This window comes from Glycine max, chromosome 7 (genome assembly GCF_000004515.6).
Source record: "Glycine max cultivar Williams 82 chromosome 7, Glycine_max_v4.0, whole genome shotgun sequence".
Taxonomy (NCBI): Eukaryota; Viridiplantae; Streptophyta; class Magnoliopsida; order Fabales; family Fabaceae; genus Glycine; species Glycine max.
The window spans coordinates 23790852-23798033 of record NC_038243.2 but is presented as its reverse complement, the minus strand read 5'-3'; positions in this window follow the sequence as shown (position 1 = coordinate 23798033).

Here is a 7182-nt window from a genome sequence, read left to right as displayed (position 1 = left end):
TGCATAGTGCCTTTCATTGCCCCAGTGTAGGGCTCTAAGGTATCCATCGTTGTTTTGTTTTCACAACCTCGTAGCAAGGGAGAATGAAAGAAGCAATTGATTTTTGCAAAAAGAATTTCCCAAGGACGAGAAATAGTTGAAGGATTTTTTTCAATTGATGGATTAAGTCAAATGACTCCTATGTAGACGCAAGATGTTTTGATGTTTTGATGATGCCAAAGGATCAAGTGCTTCCAAGTTTTATTCAAGACAAGAATCCAAGAATCCAAGAAAATCAAGATATATGATCAATTTGATCTCTAGAATCTTAGGAAGAAGTTTCCAAATTGAAAAACAAAAGGTTTGACCAAAGAATTCTATCATTTCAAATTGAGATTTTCTCTCTGGTAATCGATTACCAGCAGTTGAAAATGTTTTAATTCAAATTTTTAAAACCTGTAATCGTTTACACAAGTCTTGTAATCGATTACCAGCGGGGATTTTCGGAAAATAATTTCCAAGAGTCACATCTATTCAAATGGTTTATGAATGGGCATCAAAGGTGGCTTGGAAGCACAAATTTAAAGAGAGTTTTCATTGCCCACAAAGTTTATCCTCTCAAAAGATTAAGAGTTTTTCTGAACTGAACTGTCTTATCCTCTCAAAAAGATTCCTTGGTCAACCACTTTCATATTCAATAAGGAATTTTGATTGGTCTTCATTGTACAATCTATCCCTTTTAAGAGAGATTTCTTCTTCTTATTTCTGAAAAGGGATTAAGAGATCGTGGGTCTCTTGTTGTAGAGGATTCCTGAACACAAGGGAAGGGTTGTCCCTGTGTGGTTCAGACTTTGTAAAAGGAGTTTTACAAAGAGAGTGGAAAATCTCAAGTGGGTTGCTTGAGGACTGGACGTAGGCGCGGGAAGTGGCCGAACCAGTATAAATCAAGTTTGCATTCCTCTCTTCCTTTAAACTTCTTTTATTGCTATTTATCTTTTGCTTTAAAGAAGTTTATTTTGAATTGTCTTTTGAGTAATTCATGTTAAGGGTGCATTGTTAATCCAAAAAGAAAGAGTGATAGTTCAATTGGGGAATAGTCTTTGCATCTTAATTCAACCCCCCTTTTCTTAAGATAACTGAGGCCATTTGTCCAACATCCTATTCTTGACAACTCGCTTCTCTAAGAAGACAAACTTTTCGGCATGATAAAATGAGGTCACGTGAACGTCTATATTTTTACTTGAAAACACAGTCAATCAAATGCCCTCTCTTCTTTTTTTGTTTTTTTGTTTTTTTTTTTACTTTACTCGTCGTTTTACGACACCCCCACCAACGTGCAAGATGAGTAATCTCTGATTGAACGGTCTTGGAAGTCAACACTCAGGAGCGCAGGTTGCTTGAGCAAACAGACCAATGGCTTACTCACATTCCGGTGGAAGTTGAATAAGCAAAGATGTGTTCGTGAGAGGATGAGAGAGACAAGGATGTCCATTTTATCCATATCATTTAGCATTGTGACTGTGGTTTATGGCATAAACTTGAAAATCCTTATGAGTCATTAGAGACGCCCAACAACAGCCTTCAAAATTGCCCCATGTGTGGAATCTCTTGTCAATGTCAGGATTTACACGCGATTCTCCTCAAATTTCAGCCAGCCCGCATCAATTAGACCTTGCACCTTACGCTTCAAAGCCCTACAATGCTCAATGGAACGCCCAGGGGCTTCTCCGTGACAAGCACACGTTGCGTTCGAGTCGTATTCTCGGAGAAATGGAGGTTGATGAACCTTGGCTAGGGTTATGGCTACCATTGAATTATCAAGTAGATATGGGAGCAAGTCAACATAGGACACTGGAATTGGGGTGAATTCTATAGGCTTTCTCGCTGCAAAATTCATTTTTGGTTGGTGTTTTTGGTTTTGCCAAAGGTGGTGTTCGTCATTGGAAGTGCGGTAGACAGACTTAGTGGTTGATTTAGGGATGGCCTTTATGGATAACTGGTTGGTGGGTAAGGAGGAGGTTTGTTCTTGGCTGAGTAATGACATTGTTGGGTTGGTGGGAAACTTGGCCGTATAGGAATGGCAGTCACAGCATGGGTTTCTCCCTCTTTCTCACCCTCTTCATTTGCCCCAGTTTTCTCAGTTGTCCTAGTAGGATGATCAAATTTGCCTCTTTTCGGACCCACATCGATCCTTTCACTGGCGAAGACCAAATCCGCAAAGCTTTGAGGGTGCGTAGCCCACCATCTTTTCATAGTAGAGTATCGATAATGTGTCTACCATCACGATTATCGTCTCCCTTTCCATCATTGGGGGTACCACCTGGGCCGCCAAATCCCTCCACCTTTTGGGCGTGTTCTTTGAAAGATCCGTCCCCCTTTTTGCACATGTTCTGTAGTTGCATCCTATCCGAAACCATATCAAAATTGTACTGATACTGCCTAACAAAGGCAACCATTAGGTCCTTCCAAGAATGGACTCGGGAAGGTTCCAAGTTAGTGTACCAGGTAACAGCTACCCCAGTAAGACTTTCTTGGAAGGAATGTATCAGCAATTCCTCATCTTTTGCGTATTCCCCCATCTTCTGACAATACATCTTTAGATGGTTCTTGGGACAAGTAGTCCCCTTGTATTTGTCAAAGTCCTGCACCTTGAACTTGGGAAGGGTGATGATATTAGGTACTAGAAACAACTCTTCTAGGTTAGCAAAGGCATAATCTTCACCTCCTTTAATGGCCCTAAGCCTTTCCTCTAGATGATCCAACTTTCCCATTCCTGCCATAGTCATGAGGGTTTTAAACCGCTGTGGAACATGAGGGTTGTGGTTGGGGGTGATACTGAGGGCCTTCCGAAGTGTTTTCAAGGGGTATACCACCAACTGCTTGCCCTTCAGTGGCATATTCGAGCCAAGGCTCGAAGTCGGCTAGATTGTGATGGGGAATTTCATGTGTCTCCCCCACGGTTTAAGAGACATGTGCATGATCAGTTCGGGGTTGTTGGCTCTCAATGGGTATAGGAGTGGAGTTATTGACATTCTTATTGGGACTGTACGCCACATTGGGTGGCGTATATTTGAGAGGCAAGCCATATGGCGGGAAGGCGTGCTCGTTTTGAATTTGCACATCATGGGGGCTGCCCGTACTTCCCAAATCTTTGCCTACCATATCTGAGGTTGGATGATTCATTTGGTTGATGCCGGATGGGGACATCAGGTTCACCTTAGCAACAACGCTGGTAGCGGCAATTGCAACCGCATTGGCTTCCATTATCTTCTTTACGCTCATCATGGCCTCCATCATTGTGGCCATTTTCTCTTTAATGGCCTCCATGTCGGCCTTCATCTTCTCTTGTATCTCCTCTACTTCACCCATTACTCTAGCTCTAGCACAAGTTCGGTGAGGACGCCGTAAAGCATGTTTTTTTTTTTATCACAATGATTAAGTTCATTTTATTTTATTTTATTTTATTTTTCAAGGAAAGAATGCAATGAGCAATGCAACCAATGAAAAGCATGGATGTATGCGAATGATGTACAGTTGAAGTATTGCGAATTTTTACGCAGGATATGGGGTTGAATCAATTTAGATTTTCAACATGGTCCATGACATCTTTGTCAAGGTGAAACTGGAAGTAACAAGGACATCAACAATCCTAAATATGTTTGGCAGTAGACGAAGCAGTGATGTGACTCGATTCATCTTTTGCCCCAATTTTGCAAGACGGTTACTTCCATATTTCAACTTGACTTGATGAACATTTTTATAAAAGCATGAGCTTGGTTCAACCCTATAATCCAAGGAATGGGAATTCTGATCGCCAATACTTCAACAACATCTCATAGGGATGAATGACTCGGGCATACTTTAAGCTTATGCACGGAAAATGTAATTACGAAATTGAGATGCCCAAAGAAACACCATTTCCTAGTTAACCATGCATTAGGTACCATGTTCAATTATTTTGTTTTGTTGTTGTGTGTTGTTTTTTTTTTTTTTTTTTTGAGAAATGGGTTTATGATCCCAACATGGTTGGCTCATGGTGCCTAACACATGCAACTAAGAATGTAGTGTGAAGTTTCACGCTTCCCCTTTTTTGTTTTTGTTTTGTAGAGGAAAACGCAAGGATGAGCAAACATGAAAACAAATGGTATGCAATTTTGCAGATCAAAAAGTTTGTTGAACGCATATGCATGACGATGCCATGACTCATGCAAAATGTGAGGCTGTAATATGATAACAGACAAATGCAGGAACGATATGTTCATTATGATGCCATGAAGAGATGTTTATGCGATGCATGATATGAATGCATTTACGGACACGAGAGCCCGATAAATTATCTCTTCTTACTTGCGCATTTGGGGGCGCAGTGCCCTATGTGTACAGTTAAAAAGGTGATATGGACCTTCCGGCTTCCCGTGACAAAGGACGAGACCAACATACAATGCATGCTAGAGATAAAATGTGGGAGTGACTTGATTCGCACTGATTTTTGGAGTAAATACGTGGGATAAACTCATTTTATTCAAAAAGTTATAACTAGTCAAGATCTGAGCGACAATACAAACTTCCTAGCGGTTTCTAATCATATAGTCCATTAAGTCTATCATATGCTGACAATAGCTGAGAAGTTTGTGGATCTCCTCGGGGGCGGAGTAGGTGTCCGCCATTGCCTTGGCCTTGGCTAACAATCGGGGAAGTTCTTGACTCCTGTTCAAAGTAAGAGCAAATCGGTCCATCCTCATTGCTGCCTCTTGGTGCAATGAATCAATTACCCTTTCCCTTGCTTCCCTTTCTGCTGATATCTTGGCGTACTCATCCTCTAGCCTTTGCTCGTGAGTCGCCGCTAGATTTAGCTTCTCTTTGCACTCATCGATGATGGCCCATATATTCCCTTCAGTCTCACTTTAACTGTTGGGACAAATTTCTTTTCGACCTAAGGCAAGCCTTTAGCTCGTCCTTCCAGATCATGCCTTTGACCCGTGATGATTCCTTTCACCTCTTCGGAGTTTGAGCTCACTATTGCTGCCCTATAAAGCCCCCCAAAACTTGTTTTGGTCGTGTTCTTCTTTTCGGGCCTTCTTGGTTTCTCATTCCAAGGCTTCATCGGTGGCTATATTGACGTCCCTTAGTTCATCATACTCTCTTCAGACTTTGATGGCTATGGACTTGAACTTCTCTTTGACTACCCGGGCTCTTTCAAGCTTTGCCTTTAGGACTTGTACCTCATCACTTTCTTCTGAAGCTTTAACCTCATTGTCTCTCACAGTCTTTAGATTTGGGAGCCAATCCAATCCTTGTGTCCGGACTCTCAGCCACTTATGATAGCCGCCGATGATCCCATTACTACTTCCCCTAAGCTCTCTGTCCTTTCTTCACGCCGCATCCCATGCCTTGCGAACTCCTTGGATTACCCTCGCGTAGTGGTCACTGAAACCCCGTGCGATGAAAGGCGTGATGCTTTTGTCTGATGGCACTCCTCTCATAGGGTAGCCAAGCTGTCTTATGGCGTGGACGAGATTATAATTAATACAACCCCTTGTTCCCATCAAGGGAACATTTGGACATCCTTCGCATGAAGATAGAATCCTGATCCTTCCTTCCTTCTAGCGAGGGAACCAATTAACAGACGCCCCTCCATGCTAGCTAAGAGTTGGTCCCAATTCGCCTTTCCTTTTTCGACACACGAGCGGTGACCTTGTAGCGGATAGACGGGCCTACCTTCTTGGAGAAAAAGGGTGTGAAACCAGCCACACATAGAGAGCCAGTGCATAACAAACAATTCTTGCGCTGCTCTTTTCACATCCCTAGTCGAACGTGTCATACAAGGCCAAAATGGCGACGACCGGGCTTTCCTTGCCATGATGAAAGGCGAGGAAAGCGTCAATCGCTGCTAGGTCCACTAACCCTTCCATATTCGGAAAGAGGACAACTCCAAAGATCAAAAGCGCCAAGATGTCAATAAAAGAAAGCCCATTCGCCTTGATTTGCCAAGGCCTTTGCCCTTTCCTCCAAACACTTCCTTGGTACTCCGACTACCCCATTCCTGTTTTGCTTTACACGGTCCAACTCTTGTGCCGAGATTTTCACTACCTTGGAAACTCTTGTCGTGGAGGGATAGAACCCAGAGAAAAGATATGGCTTCCTTCCTCCCAGTGGGCATCCCAGGATTTCTTCAAACTCTTTCACAGTCGGCACTAGCTGGAAGTCCTCAAATGTGAAGCACCTTAGGGGCTGGTCATAATACTGGGCAAGGAATGCAATCGGTTCCATGGAGACTTCTACCCTAGCTAGGTCCCAAATCTTACCATAGGCTTTGCGGAAGGCTTGCTGTTGAAGTTGACCCATTAATTGCCCCAACTCTCGTAAACTAGTGACCTCTAAGCTCTTGATTTTGACTTGATAGAACCTCTTTTTAAGCGAAGGCTTTTGACTTGATCCCATGTTTTACTAAAGTGAAATAAAATCTAGTCCGAATCAAAACTCCGACATCTATCATGGGTGGAATGGATGAATGCATGAAGAAATGCATATGACACTGATGCAATTTACGAATACGGGAGCCCGAGAAATTGTTTCCTTGTTGGATACAACGTTTGGGCAGTGTGGCACCCAACGTATGTTTTTAAGAAGGCGACACGGACCCTCCGTCGGTTTGCTAAAGTGAGGGGATCAAAGACGAAACCCACGCATGATGCATATGCAAAAGGCACAACACGGGGATGTACATAGTACGACAATATTCACAAACAAATATAAGCAAGAGGGTATATGATACTTATGCATGATAGTGCGAAAAATGGCACGCAGCGTGTTTGCTCCGTGCCCCTATTTAAGGGACCTATAAGGGAAAGAGCTAACTAGGCTTTTAGTGATAACCCCCAAGGTAGTCATATCTCTCTTGATGGTTTCTAGAGGTATCATCCCCTTCGAAGAACATACTGCAGCAGTAGGGACTACTAGCAACAATATGTTTTCAAAGAGAAAAACTCTAGATGAGGGTTCACTGTAATCAAGCAAGTCGGAGACCTAGCATGATCACGGATTCACCTCCACTCCTTATGTTCCCACGAACCCGGGTATAGGGCCCCTTTCTCAACTCACCGTGTGTGCAAATAGTGTTAGTGTTTGTGTGCATCAAATGAATAAATATTTACCTCATGCATACAAAAAATGCACTAAAAGAATCAAAGAGTTATATATACA